The sequence below is a fragment of the Lissotriton helveticus genome, chromosome 11 (assembly GCF_964261635.1).
Source record: "Lissotriton helveticus chromosome 11, aLisHel1.1, whole genome shotgun sequence".
NCBI classification, from domain to species: Eukaryota; Metazoa; Chordata; class Amphibia; order Caudata; family Salamandridae; genus Lissotriton; species Lissotriton helveticus.
Window position 1 is genome coordinate 1,077,073,317 of NC_136072.1, and position 21,050 is coordinate 1,077,094,366.

At 41.5% G+C, this 21,050-nt stretch overlaps 1 protein-coding gene and 1 pseudogene across 1 annotated transcript in view; one reads left to right on the forward strand and one right to left on the reverse strand.

The window, feature by feature from the left end:
• The window catches only part of TMEM233 (transmembrane protein 233), a 265,203-nt gene that overhangs the window by 96,095 nt on the left and 148,058 nt on the right, over positions 1-21,050 (forward strand). The window lies entirely within an intron of this gene.
• LOC144792065 (uncharacterized) lies at positions 924-17,855 on the reverse strand (annotated as a pseudogene).

A 21,050-nucleotide genomic window follows, 5' to 3' on the forward strand; every position in this document is an offset into this window, starting at 1 on the left:
GCAGGGCAGGTGCATTTGAATAAACATGTTCATATTATGATAAATAGGTCAAAAGTCAGGAACGGAGAAGCTATCATAGATCTGAAGTGGAAGGATGGGCATTGAAGACATTATTAATTTTGGTGTCTGTGAAGAACTGGCTAGCATCTTCCAAAAACATCATAGAACTGAAGTCAAGTGATGCACCCCATGTACAGATGATCGAAGGTAGTTAGTCGAGAAGGATTGAGAGAAAGCCATCACCTGGATTTGACTAGCAAATTGAACTCAGGCGAATGATTTCTTGTAGAGTTCCGCTTTCGGGAGGGTTCTTAATATCCATAGCAGCCAAGGTTTCAGATTGCTGTGTGACAGTTTCATAATTTCACTGAAATTATGAGTGACAATTCAATGACTATGAGTCAATCCTTCTAAAGAGCAAAAATCATGCAATGAAGATGAGGGAAACTTATACATAACCGAAATTACAGCCATTTAAGCTGTAAGAAGTACTTGAAACTGCTGCAGAGCACAAGAAATGGAAGGACACTAAGCCCCTGTACTGTAAACAAATGCATAACCATGATATTAAACAAGTATTTCAGAAACAGTACTTTATTAAAGTTCTGTGCACAAATGCAGACATATGCACAGTTAAATGCAAAAATACTTACTGGATGCAACAGATTGTTATTTGCATTATGAAATAAACAATATACAGTTAAAGTCCATATGTAAATAATGTCCAGACCAAGCACAACACCTGCCCAACTTGACAAACCTTGAAATAAGAGTAAACACTAAAACCAGCGTGAACAGCCCAGTCAGATCATTCACAGTGTCCAGTATCAGAGGCTGACAGTAACACGTTCCTTACACTAACCTGTATCAGGGTTATGGGCACTTACATCTGAAACCAAATTAACACACAGGCTAAGATGTTATTATGTGCCTCCATGCAACTTATTGTACTCCCATGTCACAGTTCTTGCCTTCTTTTTCACGTTTTCAGATGTAGAATATTTATAACATATTTCACCTCGAGGCCTGTTCACTTAAAACATTAAAATAGAAGACATTGTCCTATTACATGATAAGCTGGGGCAGAATTTGGTTTTATTCTTAGTTATCTTTGAGAACACCCTTTCTTCATCAACATTGCTGTGGGGCAACATAAAGATATGTTTGGATACTTTAGATAGAAGGAAAAACCTGCTTCTCTGAGTGCCAAAAACAGTAAATTCTGTGACAAGGGAATGCCAAATGACAAGCATCTTGTTAGAGACAAACTCACCAGTACCACAGTTTATTTTAATAGCAGCCCTTTCTCTTGCATTTTTTTATATGACCCAAAGTCGGTGACCTGGTAATTTGCAAATTATTGCTCTAAGCAAACTAGGTCCTGCTCTGTAAACTTGAGGTAGGTCGCAAACCGAGAATAGCACACCATCAAAACTATGCTTTTTTTTCTCCAAAAAGTTAAAGACCTGTGCATGCTTAACCGCATGCGTGCGGCCGTTTTTCCCGCGGTATGCGGCAATTTGCGAATTACCGCGTTACATGACGAGCTCAGCTCGTCATCAGCACACGGTAGGTAACGCTGATGACGAGCTGAGCTCGTCATCAGCATGGAAGGGGTTAAGCACATTGTCATTAACGGGAAGGACTTTCAAAGCATACTTTACTCCATTCTGGTGAAAGCTGCGTACTGCTTCCTAGAAAGCTTTCTGGGTTCCTGGGTCATTAGCCCCGCTTTCTAGCATGTTTATTAACATTCCACAGACAATAATGCCAACATACAGACTTAAATTTGGGATCTGGCATTCTTCTGATGTCAAATCAGGTAAACTGGCATCTGGGCTCCCCTTGAATGACAGTACGACAGCTACATGAAACACTCTACTCACAAGCACAACAATTAGTTTGATCATGGTATCATACAGGACGTAAATGACTTTGAAGCAAAAGGTTAAAATTAACAAAAGCAGGTACCACAGCCTGAAAAAATAAACAGTAGACCTCAGACGTAGGGTTCTCAAAGCTCTGAACAAGTCTCCTCGTCTGGCCTTGCCAGTTCTGTCACTGTCTGGTGTTGATAGAAACTATGAACCCAGAGCAGCAAACCGAAGAATCAGTCTATCCAAACATGTAGACATTCCTAACCACCTCACAGAAATACATTTTAGCATCCAGACGTAATCAGAATCAACAAATTGGCAGAATTCAGCATACACATTCTTACATTTTGAAGAATAGTCAAACCAGAAGTAGAAATCTGCAAGCTATATCAAAATGTTTCAAGTTAGAACAGAAGGCAGAAGCTGCATGAGACAGTACTCTAGTTTTAACAGAGTTATGCTTTCCCATATTAACTGAGGCACTATCTATATCAAAGTCAATACAATTTTCCCAAGGAATTGAATGCATTGCCATAACATTAGATACTGCAGTAAATATACCTTCAGCTGTACTTTCCTTGCTTAAACACATGTCAAGAAATTTGCAGCATACCAAACCCTGCTACATATCAAAAATACATACAGTAATGGGGTTCATTTTTTCAATGCCTTGATCATTGCTATGATCAACACACAGACTAAAAGCTGAAGGTGTCATATTAGTCACTAAGTCAACCAACAACTCTGGGACAGTGGTGGCGTAATTTAATACACACAGGTTGCTTTTGTTCTAGCACAAGCATAACCCTGCATGATTTTTGAGTCTGGGAAATATGTCCTTATGAGATTGCCCAAACGATTATCAGCAGCAAAGGGCACATTGTGCTCTGACAAAAATCCTGTGAATTTTATTTCCACCTCTTTGGCAAGGAAATCTTCACTGGAACTCTTCTTTGACATGCAGCCTGAGATGGACTTCATTTTACTCTTTGTGCCCTGAAGAGATGTATGAACTTTACTGCTAATATGACATTTAAGATTAAACTCTCCTTGATGCCCACAGGAGACATTCTTCTCACAAATCAAGCAGCAGTAGGCATATGGATCGGTCTTAACCTGAACAATGATCTCTGCAGTTAAAAAAACCTGCCAAAATTATGATTGTCCCCCATGAGTTTTAACCAATGAGGATTTTAAATTAAAGCACTAGTGCATACAGTGGCTAGGCTGCTCACAAGCACCTACTGACCACCCTTAACACAGGCCGCTATAGTACAACACAACGAAGTGTGTGCTATGAATTATGACATTTCTTGAGGTAGACACTTTTAGGAAAGTACACCAAGCAATTGAGCATATTGAGACCTCCAGTCCACTGACGTGAAATAGAGAAGTCCAGTTCATCATAGTGTAGCACTCCCACAGGAACACACAATGTGTGAGAGTCTTTATTAACATTTTTGTCTCCTAAATACCTGATGCACATAGTAGAAAATATACACTCTCTTCATATAATGAAAGGGAAACAAACATGTAAAACAGTTGGCATTGTGGTGGTTTGAGTCTTAAAACATACGAGTTAACTCAAAACTAAGCCTGGGCAGAGTACGCTACGCGAAACTCCGCAGTGCAAAAAAATCTCTGCCGTGTCGCTGATTTACCTCGCTCGCTCTTACCAACTTAACGTTGATTAATGCAAATGATGAAAAATCTCGCTGGGCGGTGGATTTTCCTTTCTCGAGCTGCCCACACTTGATGTTGATGAGCGTGAACAAGGGAAAAAACTCAGCAGAGCGGAGTTTTTCAGAACTCTGCGAGCTCCACGTAACACGGAGTGCAGACAAACTCTGCAAACTCCTTGAGTGGAGTGGACTTCACCACCCAGACTTACTCAAAACTAATAACACAAAACCCATGTGGCAGCATGGTGTAGCAAAAATAACATACCTCAGATAGTTCTGATATGAAGGCCTAGTGCATTCCAACATTTACGGTCCCAGTGTTTTACCCACTTGAAGAGATGTTGTGGGTCGAGAGGCTACCCGTGCATTATTTGGAAAAAAATGATTTCCAGGGCCCTCGTCATTAGGCCACTGCAGCTTCACCACCCATTGCCCCTGCCAGCTCTGCCAATCGCAGTACTAACACAACTACTAACAGTCACACTCGTTCACGTATGACAATTCAGACTATTCCATGCCGCCAAAGCTATGACAATGGCTTGGGTGGCAGGTATTAGTCTTTTTTTAACATACATTGAATTAACAAACTGTTGGCGTGCTCATTTCTAAATCAGACAGACATTGCCACCATGTGGCAAACTTTCATAATTGATAATGCTAAAAATTAATTGCTGGTACTGAGCACCAGAAGACACAGGCTCAAATTAAGCACCAGAGGCTACACCAAGCTTCCTCGTTGGAAAAATTAATAATGACTTAAAGTTGATCCTTGCTTTATGGTGCTGAACCAAGAGAGTGCTTTCATGGGTGGTTTGACAAATGTGCAAAGTCCATTTACACCTTGGAGGCTTTGTTTTTGAATAAGTGAAGATTATTAACCGGCTTGTTGGGAGGCCTTTACTGATCACGTTACGTAGCCTCAGTGCTCCATGGCCAAGCAAATTGTGAGCTCACTTAAATTGGCGGTTTGAGGGTGAGGAAGAATTATCCAGAGCTTGGACAATTGAATTGTAGCAAGACTTTGAAGGTGAATGACTGTCCGCATCAAAGCTGGTTCCCATTTTTTTGGCCTTGTTTGGGTTTCTCATCTTCTTTAGGGATAGCTTGTTGGGGACTAATGTGATGTTGTGGTAAATGGTCTTAATTGCATAGCTTGGTTCATTGATGGGTATCACTATGGCTACAGCCTCTTTGTATTCTTTGATAAACTCTAACTCATTGACAGCTTTACTAAGTTTACTGGATTTAGGTGCTTGTTCAGTTCTAATATTATAGTGTGGGTGGTGCCACAGATTTAGGAGATATTGAGAGATGAGTATGATCTGTCCATATTTGAGATTGGAGGGCACATTTTGCATTGTTTGATGCAGTGCCTAATGTGAGCCGGTAGTTCCCGGTGCTCTGCACAAGCATCTAATTGGTGGCACCGGCACTTAATTGTCATAACCTGCACTCATGACAGCTGCACTTATAACAGCTGCCACATGTAATTCAATATACATTCAAAACAACTAATACCTGCCAAACAAGCCATTCTTAAAGCTTTGACGGCCTCGTACAGTCTGAATTGTCAAGTTGCAGCTGTGTAATGGTTAGTAGTTGTGTAAGTGCAGTAGCAATGTGTGGTGCAAACTGCGGTGGCCTCCTGACATGCAGTATTTGACAATGAGATCAAGTGTATATCCTGCTTTTTTTTGTAGCCACTCACAACTTGATCGAGTCCTCATGTATTCATATTATTGATTAGGCCTAATAAAGGTCTCTGGTCATGCTTGTATACCAATATGTTGAAGTCACTGATCAGTAAGGCTTCAGATTTAGGGTTTACAAGTGTCGGGTCAGTTGAAGTAATTCTCAAGCAATTTTGAGTTGTATCCTGATGATTTGCATATAGTTGTGACAACTGCAGAACTATTTGAGGTCATTGTGCATTTTGTTACCAAACATTGCAATAATGAATAGTTTGGGGTGGGTTTTCCAGTTCAGCACATTTCAGGTGAGCAAATCAAAGTGAACCCAGCCTTTTATAGACTCTTTGTTTTAGGAATCATTTAAACACAGTGTGGGTAAGATCTCTAAAAATTAGAAACAATCTGCCATTGAGCCAAGTCCCAGTGAATTTGGGTAAGTGTTCATCACTGATGGAAATTAGGGCCTCATTACAATGGTGGTAAGACCGCCACCGACAACTTGTCTCATCGCAATCGTAAGCATGTTTTCCGTACACCCCATTAGGATGGCGGGCAGAGGGGTGGCGGATGGAGAGACCGACCACAACGGATCCGACAGGCTAAAGGAGCCGGTCGGAGGCCACTCTGATACCTACAATGATGGTGCCTGCCAGGCACCGCCGTAGGGATTATTATTTCTGCTGTCATACACAGACTTCTATTTCTGGAACTAGGGGCAGATGTACATAGACTTCCGTTTGCGTTTACCTAATAGCGAATCTTTGCGATTCGCTATTGGGAAATCACGAACAGCTATGTACAACAGTGTATTTTACATTCTTTGTGATTCCTAGTAGGTCGCACATTAACCTGCCTGTTAATATTCATGAGGTAGGTCGCAATTTGCTACTCATTGGGAATAGTTAAAAACACAGGCCAGTGGTCTATTGGCTCTTCTATTTGTGCAATGAAAGTTTTGGGGTGATCCGTCAAGTGGGGGCCTAGAAAAAGGGGGCTTGTCAAAAAGTGCTTTTCCATGTTAATTCCAATAGAGTCTTTAGACACAGCTGCAGCCAGAACCGCTGGACCAAATTACACCAAATTTGGAAGAAAGGTTGATGTTGTTCCGCAGATCACATATTTCATTTTTTGGTGTAAATCCAGTCAGCAGTTTTCAAGAAATTAAAGGAAATCCAAATTTGGATATCTGGGCAGAGCGTAAGCACAGATCTCATGGTGACATCTGGTTGGCTGTCAGCATTTCAACCAGAAAGTGCTGGGAGCCACCTAGGGACCAATATTCATGATAGTACGCAATTGAAACACATTTGAGTGAATGGCAGGTTTTGCGGGTCTCGAAAAGGAGAACTTATAAAAGGGGATAACTGATTTTAGTTACAATATAAATAATTTGTAGCCAATGTGATTTTACCTTGTGGAAAAGCCTTCTGATGGGATTTCAAGAATCATGTTTGAGAGAAAACAGTTTTCTCATGATTTTCCCATAGAGGTTCTAGAAGGTATTCCAGATGTTAAAATGAGGGCATATTTTCTGTAAATTCACACTATGTATCTCAGCCATATGAGAATGAAGTCTGACATTCTCACTAAAACATGTATTTCCAATAGGAGCAGCCTGTCAGTATGATTCCATTGTGTTCTACTGCAGCGTCCCAGAGTGTTCTAAAGAACAACTGGCACGCTAACGGTCTTACTTATGACAAAAGCGTAGGACACCTGAAGCCTTCTTGATAAAACTTGTAAAACGTAAAACATTTAATTTGGAAAGGAACACAACAAGGGGTTTCATTTTTTCATAGAAATTATGGTTAGTGCTGTAGAAAGAAAACATCGGACACATTTTAAGTGATATATCTTCCATTTATATTTCATTAAAACTTTCTGACATGTAGACTGAACACATGCACTTTCAACGCCAGCAGCACACTGCCAGTTAACTCCCTTGTGATCAGCAGTTTACTACAATGTTCTGATGAGCAACTAGAGTGCTAACATTCCGAATTTATGCCAAAAGTGTGGCACATCCGACCGCCATCTTGATGGAATCGAAGTGGAAAACTGAAAGTATTTTCTTCTGAGGACACTGCAGTAAATGAGGGGATTAGGGAGTTTCATAACAAAAAAGTCTCCCAAGATGACCACCAGAGAGAAAAAAAAAAATGTAGCACAAATATATCCCAAATGCAGCCCAAGTATAGCCCAATGACAGAAGTGTGCAAAACACTTAGGGCCCGATTCACCAAGGTGAAATGAGACAAAAGTCTAACTTTACAACTTTCGGTATTCACAAAAAGCATTTACAAGTAGTAAAGTTAGACTTTTGTCTCAGTTACACTTAAGTTTCGGTCTTAAGACTAACTTTTTGATCAAGCTAACGTGGTACATGTGAGGCGTAAACCTCTAACTCAGATTTTTTAAGCCACACAAAGCCCCTTTACATGGCTCTTAGTGGCTTAAAAACTCTGGAGTAACGCAACGGAAATCGCTGCGTTGTGTTACTCTGCCCTGGGTAGGCATTCCATGGGTGCTGCATGGGTGTAACCACACAACTCCCATGGATTTTGATGCATTCCCAGATTTACAAGAACTTGGGGGATGCACCAAAAACTTACACCCTCACACAGGAGGTGTAACGAGAAGAAATATATCTATTTCTCTTCATTTGTTCGTCTTTCTATGTCTGCTGCATTCTGCAGCACACATAGAGAGGGGAATATGCCTCCCATGATTGTTTTTGTGCAGGAAGGTGCCCCTTACTGCTCATAAACTATCCTGCATACAACACAGGCACCCTTGCACTATACAGGCACACTTGCACTATAGTGCAAGGGTGCCTATGTTGGTGCTGGGCTTCCAAAAGGCAGTCAGCGCAAGGGAAAGGCCAGGAATGCACTGTATTGCCTTAAATACAGTGCATTCCAGTCCTTTCCCTGCCACGCAGCGCAGCAACTTGGCTTGCTGCGCTGCGTGATTTGCTCATAAATAAGGCCTATAGGGACATATTTATGACATAGCTGCGCAGCAAGTCACCTTACTGCGCTGCGTTATATGGAAAGGGCAGGAATGCGCAGTATTTAACATAATATGGTGCATTTCTGTCATTTCCCAGCGCTGGAGCACATTATGCTGCCTAGCGCCAATGCAGTCACCCTTGCACCATGGTGCACGGGAGCCAGCATTGCAAGAAGGATTGTTTTTGTGCAGGAAAGGACACCTTCCTGCACAAAAATGATCCCCTAAGGCTGAGGCATTTTCCTCTTTCTACGAATGCTGCAGAATGTAGCACACATAGAACGAGGAAGTAATGAGTAGAAATAAAGCGGTTTATCCTTGTTACACCTCCCTTGGGGAGGCTTAGCAATTTGACTCATTCTCAGGTTTAGCACTGATAGCAAATCTGGGAATACGCCAAAATCCATGGGTGGATGCGTGAGAACACCCACGCTTCACCCATGGAATGCCTCTCTGGGGCAGAGTAACGCAATGCAGCGATTTGCGATGCGTTGCGTTACTTTGTATTTATCATTCCACTCAGGATCAAGCCACTTAGTATTAGCATCGCCCTTGCATCCCCATGTGCAGTGCAAGGGCGACACAAAACCTACATTAATATGCCCCTGAGTTTTTAGTTCAGGATAGGGGAGGACATTTAATATTCCTGCATTATAGTCCATTCAGACTTGCAAAGACAGGAAGAGGAGGAAAAAAGGCACCAGAAACAAATTGTGCTTTGTGGTAGAAGCATATCCTCTGCGGCTTTTAATGCACCCAAATGCCACAGCTCTCACATTTTGGGATTACATATAATTAAGGTTATTGTAAGTTGATGTGCTGCTAAGTGCTGTTTGGGTAAACCATCCTATCCTGAGGGACTGCATTTATGTATACAAATAATGGCATTTGTATGGCACAGGCCTAGCTAAGGCACCAGAGAGTGCTGAGACTGCAATAGGATGAATGTGTTAATGAAGGGTAGTTCATATGAAGACCAGTGTGTAGTGACTATTATCTAAACAGTAAATGTTCTTCCTCTTACAGAAGCCACACCTTTCTCAAAGTCACACACTTGGTAAATATTACCAGGTGCACTGCAGGAACAAGTCACCTTACTCTTTGACGTATGTGTTTACAGGGCCAATAAATCTAAGATGTGTGAAGTAGACAAGCAGTAACACTTCCGGTGAGTGTTATTAATATAACAATGACACTCAACTTTGCCCCTGCAGGCGGTTTATTTCTGGCAATGTCTTCACATCTAACATGGGCTTCAATAGGAATTCTATAGAGCATATTATCAAGCTCATTATCGCAGTTTTATCGGCAATCTCCTGACGATAAAAGCGGCGATAATGTATCGCCCGTCCTTGATATTATGCCCCTAGATTAGTGAAGTAATAGCCATACATGACAAGAACACAAGGTAAGGTTGTATGTCACAATATGGTATACAGAAATATCACCTGAAATACAGATTGGTGAATATTTATTAAGATTTTGCGCTGGGGCAAAGTGATGTAAGGTGACCCAAAGCAACAAAAGTCTTGAAATGGTATTTACCTTTTAGTGCAAAAGCTTTTTGCACTGAAAAGGTGCACTTTCTTGCACCAAAGAGCGCTTTGCGCTGCTTTGCATCACTTTTCGTCAAGGGGGGCGTTACATGGGTGTAAAATGCAAACACCCTTTATTTGGACGCAAAGCCCGATTTACTGAGATAGTCACAATGGGGCATATTACCAACAACTAGCGATAATTCTCGCTATGTTGGCTTAGCGGCAATAATTTTATTGCCGTGTTGCGGCGATTTTTATCGCTTAGGAGCCTTGCTATTATCAAGGTTTATCTCCTAAGCGATAAAAATCGGCCGAAATGCATGAATATCGCTGTAAAGTCAGTGATATTCATGCATTACCGAGCTAATGCTCTTAGCCATGTTATCCACCTCCCATTGGATAACATGGCTAAGAACTGCTCAGGGCAGGTGTTAGCTTTTGGAGATATTCGCGCTTAGCGCAAATATCTCAAAAAGTTGGTAATAGGAGATAGCGAAGTTAGCGACTGTTTCCAGTCGCTAACATCTTGGCACGCCCACTTTGCGTGTCATTAGTGATAAATTTCTCTGACATGCAAAGCGGGGCCCAAGATGGTCGCTATCTCCTATTAGCTGTCGCTAACTGGTGTTAGCGACAGCTAGGTAATAGGGAGATAATTTTATCTCCACTTTCTTGGCTTTTAAACGCAAAAAAAGCGGAGATAAATCCCTTGATAATATGCCCCAATGTTCTTTGCAAAAAAAGAGCAAAAAAATAAAAATGTATGCCTCCTTGATACAGGAGCTGATTTTGCGAAATGTTATTATTTCTCCAAACATGTCATGCATTACATGTGTTGCAGTGTACAACACACATCCAGCGTGGGGAATGTATTAGATTTAGTCTAGGTATAAGAGTTTGTAGTGGAATTATATCAACTTCCTATGCTAGACATCACGTGCATACCTCTGCACCTTGGTGCAAAGCTTATGCATAGTGCTGGCCAGCCTGTTTATGCGCCAGTGCAGGGCATGGCAGCAGCAGGAGGCAATTTTTAATAAATATGTCTCTGCACTGCTTTATTCTCCTCGAGCAAAGTTGCATTGTGCTAAATATTCACAAATGTGCCCCATTGTGTCCTTAAAATCGTTCACAAAATTATTGTCCTCTTCAATGTTGATTTTCAGTTATTAACTCAATTTTTATAAACAATATTTATGTCAGACAATATTCTAACTACAATAGTTTGGTACCATACCTCCGGGGTAATAAGCATTAGGGAATTTGGATTGACAAAATACAAGCCATTCAATCCAAGAGTAAAACTAATGCTACCTTGGAAACATGTCATTATATCTCAGAGGGGAATAGCTCATCCAAGACATGAGCAAGGCACCCAGTGCAAGTGAAACCAGGGTCTCCCTAAACTATGCGTACAGAAAAGCAAACAGCCAATCGGAGCATTTGTTTTAAAATGCCTTGCATACACTCACCATCTCTCTAGTCATCATACACGCACCACCCCACGCCCCCTGCCCATTTAAAAATATAGGTATAATTGTAGCACCGTGTTTCTCACTCCAGCTCTCGGAGTCCTAGGATAAAGTGAGGGGGAGTTAGTCATGTGCAATCCAGGGACACCTGTATGCAGAAGGAAACATGCTTGTCCATCACTAAATACGAACAACAGTGTACTTAGTCATTTAGGTTTCACTCTTGCTCCAAACGTCTTTTCATTGAGGGATCCCCAAGCCTTTTCCTCCATTTCTGCTGGGAAGTGACTTCGAATTCTCAGAATGCTTTGTGCCCAAGGGCTGATAGACTGCACCTGAACTACCCTCTTTGGTGACCCAGAACTTCTGCCTCACTGTTTAGGCAGACAGTGGTCTAAGTGTGTGGTGCCTGCCATGTATTCCTATGGTGTGGGATGTGAGGGCAACAATCTCCCGTTATCACTTTAGCATACCGAAAAACGCAGGGACACTCTTTTTGAGTAGCCATGTGCTATAGAAATGCTTTATTCATCATTCATTCAAAAGGAGCTGGGTCAGCGTTAAGTACCAGTCTACAACTTTATTTTCCCTCCCCAGATGTACATTTGGCCAGCTCTGTGCTGCCTCCCCAGAAACAACACAAAAGCAATGACCACAAGGATTTTATATCAAAATATTGAAATCAAGAATGTTGACCTGCACAAATATCAACTCAACAATCTCAGTTGCCAGCATGGTCAAGGTTAGCCATATAGGTAAGCACAGATGCACTCTTCTCAACTCCATGTCTACCTGCTGTGGTGAAATCTGGGTAGTTGCTATTGGGAATCACAGGTGGATATTTAACCATCATTATTGTGGTAGAAACCACCTTCAGGACAATCCCATTTGTTGCTACTCAATGTAATGATTGTCTTAGTGCCACAGACCCTTCTGCATTTTTTACCAACACCAAGCACTTTTAGGCATTAGAAGCAAGTGGTGTGCCAATGTAACATTAACGTCCATTGTATCTTAGAGTAAATTTGTGGTTTCGACAAGAGTAAAGTACTGAGATCAATACAGCACTTAGCAAACACAAAGAAAACAAGGTCAGCGGAATAAATGAAGTTTGAACAGCAAGCAGTGTTGCAATCTCTTAATGTCAGTCCAGTTCTATAGCTGGGCCTTGGTGAGTCTCAGTAGTGGCTTGTGTCAGGGCAAATTGGTAGGGCAGGGAAAGACGATGAAAATACAAACAAAAAAAATTACTTACCTGCCGCATCGCCGATCTTCTCATCCTCTCTGGCTCCAGTCCACTGCAGGCAAATGCTCCCGAACTCCCCTGTGGCCAATCCAGATGCTGCTCTCATGATGAGAGCAGCGCCAGGTTTGGGCTGAGCGCCCTGGATTTGCACTGCCAGTGAGACTGGGATCCTGTGTCTGCTGTCTCCAACCCGACAACGCAACTTGGGTTGGAGACATCTCAGAGCACATATTGGTTTGGCTGTCCTGAGACAGGCGGCCAAACAGACATTATTACTGATAGCAGTGCCCACCACTTCCCCTCATGACTGCCACGCGATGGCCCCACCTCCAAGACCCGCCCAGGAAAGAAAAGGAAAACAATATTAAACCCGTTTTATTATCGTTTTATTTTTCGAAGTTTTGAGGCTGCTGGCAGGTAGGGCGTGATCCTCCGCCATAGCGGAAGAGCCGCCACTGGTGACTATAATTTATATTTACATTGAAAATGCAAAAAGTTACCAGCATTGTAAACTTTGAAATCCTGCTACAATTTTCTTGTAAAATGTGCTAGCGTGTATTCTGCGGGGTATCACAGTGCAAACTCATTAGTTGTATGAAATATCCTCGCCTTTCTGGGATTCCAGGTCTGCAGTCAAGTTTCTGGTGTGATGCCAGCTGGTGTTGAGGAATACTATCTCAGCTGAATCACCATCGGCAGAAGTGTAGGCAATTGCAAGCTGAGGTTTTCAGAATTCATTGGCTTGGCCTGTGTTAGTAACAGTGCTATGTGCTTATGTCAGCCATGTGTTCACCTCTCGACTGCAAGGATTAGTGTAATGCTGTGTTATCTTATGAGTTTTTGTACAGTTTATTGAGTTTTTGTACAGCACAGTGTTTGCCAATTTCTTTGCATCCTAGCACTGTTGACAGGCAGTAAGGTGAAAATAGTTGTCTAGAGACTGGGTTTTTTCACTGAAGCTGCTTCCGTAGGGAGTTATCTGTTTTTTCAATCTTCCACCTTTGTGTTGTCTGTTGCTGGTGTGTAGCCCAAAAATGAGGGGCATCAAAATGGAGCAGAGGATTTCAGACATTCCGTATGTCTGTGTGAGTTTGTGTGTATACACCCATGCTGCTGTGTGGTTGTGTGTATCTGGCAAATGAGTCTCAGGTTTGGGTGATCAGTGTGTCTGTGGGCAATCCCAAGGTTGAATGCTTTACAGAGCTGGTCTTGCAACCCTCTATGAAACCTGCATGTGTTTGATCAGTGTGTTTGTGGGTGGTCAGCCTGTCCAAGAGCTGTGCTTGGTGCCAGTGAAGGGGGTTAAGAAAGGGGATACGTATTCCAACTTTCAGGTGAACCTGTGTGTGGGATCAGCTACTTTGAGGTTTCTGAGTGATCAGAATTTGGATAGATCCAATGGAGGATGCGCAACAGGGATTGTGATAATTGTTTGTGTCTGAGTGTGTAAGAGACAGAAAGAAAGAAAGAGAGAGGAAGAGAGAGAGAGAAAAATCTATGGGTTGTGAGTAATAAATTATCAGTTATTAATGAAGTTTCTTCACAATGAATATCTCTCGTTCTCAGTTGATGTAGTTTCCCACAGGATACAAGCCTCACACCTGTCCCAGGTGTAGGTGTTTTAACTCCCTCCCTGCAATTTTGTATCTGTTCAGGAGTTACAGTGTTCCCTGTTACAGTATCGGTGTGATACCTCTCCCAGAATGATTGGCGTCCAACTCCAGTGGTAGTGGCTTTGCCTTTTTCCCTTGATCCCATGTCCTGAACACTCATCTAAGACACACAAGTCTGTTTTCCATGTCTGTTCTCAAGTATGTTTGAGTGCAGGTGTTGTTGAAAGTGGTGGTGGGGGGACACCATGCGCCCAGCGCTTCGATAGCTCACATATATTTATTGGCCTTTGGTTAAATAGGGTCCACTGAAGGTTTAGGGGCCCCCGGAAGGATTTGGGAAGAGTTTATATGCCTTGAGAAAAGGACGATGATAAAGGCAACCCCAGTAGACTTCAGTAGGGAGTTGCAAGTTTTTTTTTTTTTTTTTAAATCTTTTTATTAAGAGTTTTTGTTACATAAAGGACACGGCATTATTACAAAAAACAAAATGCAGCACAATAAGAGAGAAAACAAAAAGTACAAGTACAGCAAACTCCTAATTAAGGACTAATCATAGAAAATTAAAGAAATGTTTTTCTACAGTATTCCATACTCTTACTTGTATATCATTTATTCAGACTCATCTGTTTAATCTCAATCTTTTATATCCGACATTATAATACAATACTTTTCTTCAATATCCATATATGATGTCATTGCTAACTCTCATTTCATTCAGATGGGGTTTTTAATCTATTTCACCCTCTTTCCATCTTGTAATAGGGCCCCAGATTAACTTACCCAGCTTCCTGCCCCTTTTCCCTTTCCGAGCATATATCTCTTTCTCCACATTGTATGTTGTTAATAATTTAGCCAGCCAGTTGTGGAAAGTAGGGGGAATAGGATCGATCCATGCAGAGGCTGTGCATAGTCTCATGACTGATAATGCTACAAATAGGAATTCCCTTCCGGTTGATAGTTGTTGACCTTCCTCCATGTTCACTCCTAATAATATGATTCCGGGAGTTAGCACAATTTCAGTTCCTAATATGTTATTTATAAAGCGTTCTATTTCTTATTTGAGTGTATCTAGATTAGGACAAGTTGCAAATACGTGTTTTAAATCTGCATCCCAGCTTCCACACCTGTAACAAGTGATACCCACAGTGCCCCCCCATTGTGCTATTTTAGCAGGAGTATAATATAAATGATATAGCGTTTTATAATGTTGCGCCTGCAATGGTGCCGAGCATAAAAGGGAGTATCCATATTGCAAAGAGGTGCCAAAGCTTTCCCCAATAATATTAAGGTTTGCTTTCCATTTTCCATTCCATTTATCATAATCGTCCTGTTTTGATTTGATCAATTCGGCGTATAGCCTCTTAATAGTGCAATCTTCCCCCAATTGAATCAGTTCCATAATCGGATCTTGCATAAATCCCATTGGGCCTCCCTTTTTGGACTGTAAAAAGCTCCTAATTTGTAAATATTTAAAAAATTGCCTGGTGTGTAGATTAAATCTGCTCTGCAGTTCTGAAAATTGAAGTAGCCCCTGGGGTCCCATTATGTCCCCTATTCTTGTGATTCCCTTTCTTTCCCACTCACCAAATATCAAACCCGAAAAGATCTCTTGTGGGAAATTTGGATTATCTGTAAGTCTAGTATATAGATTATACTTCCCCAAGCCAGCTCTTTTACTGAAGTTTTTCCAAATTGTATTTGCTGGTATAAGCGTCTTGAATTTTGTCTTTTTGTAATAGCTTGCCTCTGTAAATTTCAAGAATACATTCTCCACTTCTATTCCAAGGGTTAGTCCATATATTGCCAGTGTTCCAAATTCACACCAGCCATCTAGTTCTGCCCCTCCCATCAAACCTATCATGCTTTGAATAGCTGCCGCCCAATAGTAGAGCTTTAGTTCTGGTACTGCCCACCCTCCCCTCTCTCTTGGGAGTGTCATAAATCTAAGGGCTCTTATGGTTTTCCCCTTAGCCCAAATAAATCTGTTTATAATGTGCTCTAGTTTTCTAAAAAATTTGAGATCAAATAACAAAGGTATGGCTCTAAATAAATATAAAAATTTTGGAAGGATCAACAGTTTTATTATGTTCGTCCTCCCTACGATTGACATGTGTAAATTATCCCATCTATCTAAATCTCTTTCTACTTTCTTAATTAATGAGGAAGTATTCTTAACTACTAAAGATTCCATATCTGCCAGGATAGTTACCCCTAAATATGTTCCTGACTGCACCACTCGAATATCTGTGCAAATAGTATAGGGGTTTTTAATTATCTGTGTTTTTGATGTGTTTAACTTATAACCCGATATCTTTCCAAATTTTTCCGCCTCGCTTTCAAGGTGCACTATAGATTCAGTAGGATTAGGAGTGATTACAGCAAGGTCATATGCATAGGCTAAGATTTTACAGTGCCCAATAAGAGTGGTTAAAGGTGTAATCCTCACAGACGCCTCTATTCTACGGATTAATGGATCCATATATATCGCAAACAAAAGCGGTGAGCAGGGACAACCCTGTCTTGTACCCCTTTTTATTTGAAATTGTCGCGTATTACCAGCATTCACACGTACAGTTGCTACCGGGTTTAAATATAAGGACTTTATTGCTTTAAGATATCCCTGTTTTATACCTATCCTCTCTAATACACACCAAAGGTACTCCCAGGAGACCCGATCGAATGCTTTTTCAGCATCTAATAACATTACTGCCATCGGGTCTCCTGTGACTGTTGTAACATCAAGTAGAGTTATTACTTTGCGTATGTGATGGGTAGTGCCTCTTCCAGGTATAAATCCATGTTGAGCACAGCTTACTATTTTATGTATTACTCTAGCAAGTCTTGACGCTAGTGCCTTGGAGAATACTTTCACATCTGCATTCATTAAGGTGATGGGCCTATAAGAACCTGGTTCCTCCGGGTTTTTCTCTTTCTTTAATATTACTACCACCTCAGCACTCGCCCATGATTTGGGTACTGAAACACCCAACTGAGCGCCCTGCATAGTCATCATTAAGTCTTTCTCCAAAATATCCCAGAATACTTTATAGAACTCTATAGGTATTTGGTCAGGGCCCGCTGATTTCCCTGAGGGAAGTTTCCATACTGCGTCTTTAATTTCTTTTACCAGCAATGCCCCCTCTAAGCCGTCTGCATCATCCTCATCCAGTATATCTGCCCTGGTCTGCTGTAGATACTCCTGTATATCCTCTATACTTCTCTCTGTGTCTCTCCCTGATAATTCATCGTCATATAGCTTCTCATAGAAAGTCCTAAACACTTCCCTTATTTCATTCGAGTCTGTGTGCCCTCTGCCCGATGTATCTCTGATTTCTCTCACTGTTCCCATTGCTTCTTCCTGTCTTGTTCTTGTAGCCAAAATTCTCCCCACTGACTCACTCAGTTCATAGCACTTCTCTCTTTTAGTAGTGAACATTTTTCCTGCTTTACTAGCTATATGACTCTCTGCATCTCCTTTTACTTTCACCAGTTTTATCAGGGCATTATCGATTGGAGTCCCATTTAATACACATTTTTCTAAATCCTCCTCTGCTTTAAGTACCTTTTCATATAGTTCTGCATTCCTCAGTTGCTCCTGCTTCCGTTTATAAGAATTAAAGCTCTTAGTTTCCCCCCGTACCCCTGATTTAAAAGCATCCCATACCACTCCCTGTTCTGCACTATCCCTATTAATAGCGAAAAAATCACTAACCCACTTATTCATGTGCTCTATGTATTTCTCCTCTTTTAGTAAGTCTCTTTCAAAAGTCCAGTTTGTGTATTGTCTAGCATTAATATTTGTTGCTATTGTATTAAGGGATTATGGTCGCTGAGAATGCGTGGCAGCCTTTCAATATTTACATTCGATATGTTGGTACTTGAAACAAAAAAATAATCTAGTCTTACACAAATTTGGTGGGGGGCTGAATAATACGTGAAACCTTTATTATTCGATCTTTTTTTCCCCCATACGTCTGATAAAGCATTATTCAAGATTAAACTATGTATTGCCTGATTAACCCTCCTTTTTCGGCCTTTATATTTTCCAAAAGAGCCCAATCCTAATCCGTCTGCGCCATTTATATTGAAATCTCCAGCCAATATAATTTTCGGTGCCCAGGTAGCTAATTCCACATCTAAAAATTGAAAAATGTCAGGGTCGTCTTCTGTTGAACCATAAACGCTTACAAGCGTTGTCCACTCTCCATCTATCAAACACTCGACCATAGCCCATCTTCCCCATTTATCCTGTGCCTTTTTCCTGGTCAAGATGCTTTTATCTCTAGCTAAGATAGCTACCCCTCTTTTTTTTACCCCTTGACTTGAATCTACTAATAAATGAAATCCTAGATTTTTAAGAAAATATATTTGTGTAGTGATAACATGTGTTTCTTGAATACATACAAAATCCACATTCATTTGTTTTAGGGCAACCGATATTTTCGATCTTTTTTGGGCATCGTTCAAACCGCACACATTCCATGTTAGACACCTAACACCCATACCTTGGCTTATGATATACCTTTTCCCACAGCTACTCTCCTATTCACCCTATTTATCCACAATCTTATGAGTACTCTATCATCGTTATTCCTTGTCTTTCTTTCTTCAGGTTTTCGCTTGTCAGCGCGTGCTCTCAATTCATTTATTTCTGTTGCTAAGATACTTCTCTCTTTTATGTTTCGTGCCGTGTCCTGTGCCCCCCCAGCTCCCTCCCTGGTCCCTCCCACCCCTTCTCCCTCCCTCCCTTACTGGCAAATAGGTCAATCCTGACCTATATGTGACAGCCGAGCCCGCTGGGGACTCTCCCTCATCCACTCTCCCGTGTTCCCTTTTCTTGTAACCTTTATTCGAATTGTAAGCAGCTCATCAGACTTTTTAGGATTTTACTTTTTTGTTATCGGAGCTACCTGCCTTGTATCCTCAATCCGATTGGCATGAATGTTCCGTTCCCTATGTGTTCTCTCTTCTCGGAGAAAGGACAGATACTCCTGCGCCACTATTTCAGAGAAGAATACTCTGAACTGACCATTATTTCCTACTTTGAGGCGAGAGGGAAACAGCAGATATACCTCACACCCTAGATTTTGAAATGGTACTATAAGTTGCCTCATACGCCATCTTCTCTCTACTGTTGTGTGGCAAAAATCTGGGAGAGCAAAAAAAGTTATGTCCTTATATGTGCGTTTCTTAAATGGTTTTGCCTTCAAAATTACTTCCTCTCTAATCAAGTAATTACCAACATAGACAAGAATAGCTCTTGCTCTTGAACTCACATTACCCTTTTTCTGCGACAGAGGAAATCGATGCGCTCGTTGGACTTCTTTGTCCCAGTCCCAGTTGTCCATCTCTGGAAAGGCTCCTCTTAGTAACTCCACCACAAAAGCTCTTACATCACCGCCCTCTTTCCCTTCCTCCACCCCTAAGAGTCTTATATTGTTTCGCCTCTGTCTGTTTTCAAAGTCTTCCAGTTTCCACAATATATCAGATTCAGTTTTCTCATGCTCCTGTTTAGATTCCTGGATTTTTGCCACCTCGTCTTCTATTTTACCAGTTCTCTGCTCAACCTCCATCAATCTACCAGAAACTTCAGCGTATAATTCATTTACTTTGTATAGAGATTCTTGTATTTTCTTGTTCGCTCGTTTCGCTCTTTTACTTTCGAGTCGTGCTTCCCCTTGTATTTGTTTCAGTGTGGTGAGTAGAAGATCAAATTTATCCGTGGCTTTGTGTGGGTCTGGTGAAGCTTGTTGCTGGTACTGAGCCTGAGCCTGAGGTTGTTCCCGTTCCTTACATATCTTCACTTCTTGTGAATCAACACTCCTTGCACCATCTGGGTGTTTCTGCGAATTGGGTAAATTATCCCAGTCTAGATTTTTTGACCGACCTCTCTGTGCTCTCTGTCCTCTCTGTGACATATCACCTAGTCTACTGAATCTTAAGTGAGTTCTCCCCCTATATTTATATTTTGCCGAGGAACGATCTTCTGATTCTTCAGAGCTGCTTGATGAATAATGGTCTCGAGATGAGGTGAAACTTAGATCCGTTTCATCCGTTTCGTCAGTCTCCTCTCCGCCATCTTTATCATCATCATCGCATATTAAAGAGCCCTCGTCCCTACTTTGTCCCGCAGCGGAAAGTTGTCTGATATTGCTTATGTTCTTATCCCCCTCCTGGTCAAGCTTTCTACAGTCTTGTAATAAGAGATCCTTTGATCTAAGAGATCTAGCCTTTCTAGAGGGGTTCGTTTTTCTATTTTCCTTAGGGATAGCACCAGTACCAGGTTTGATCATATGTTTTGCCGCTATCTCATTTACGGCATATGACAGAGTGGCTGTAATTCCCTTTGGCTGTATGATTGCTTCCCCTTGTTGACCATTATGTGATACTTCTACTTCTACTTCTGGGTCTGCATCTACTACAGCTAGCCTAGAGGGCATTTCCAATCCCTCCTCGGTCAGATCCACCTGCACAGTTAATTGGTCCGAGAGCACAGTTACTTCATACAACCCTGTGTCTGATCTAGCCCATTGCATATCACCTTGCTGACATACACCTGAATGAGTGACAGAGTGAGGGACAGATTGGGCTTGAAGCAGTGACATGTCAGGATTGTTCACCTTCAGAGACAACTCTGTTTCTTTAAGCAAACTGTCTGGCATTTCCTGTATTTCATATATTTGCTTGACAGGTTGTATGCTCAATCCTTCATCGAGCTGCGCACTGAACTGTGCCTCTACAACCTGCTGCTGCAGGCTGTCTAAGTTCAGTTGAATGGTGGTGTCGTCATTAACTCCGCCTCCGCCTCCGCCTCCATTAACTTTGCCTTCAGTAGTGTTGTCACCAGGACCGCCTTTAAAAGACGGTCCAATCGTGCGCTCTGTAACTTCAACTTCAACAAGATCAGGAAGCTCTTTCG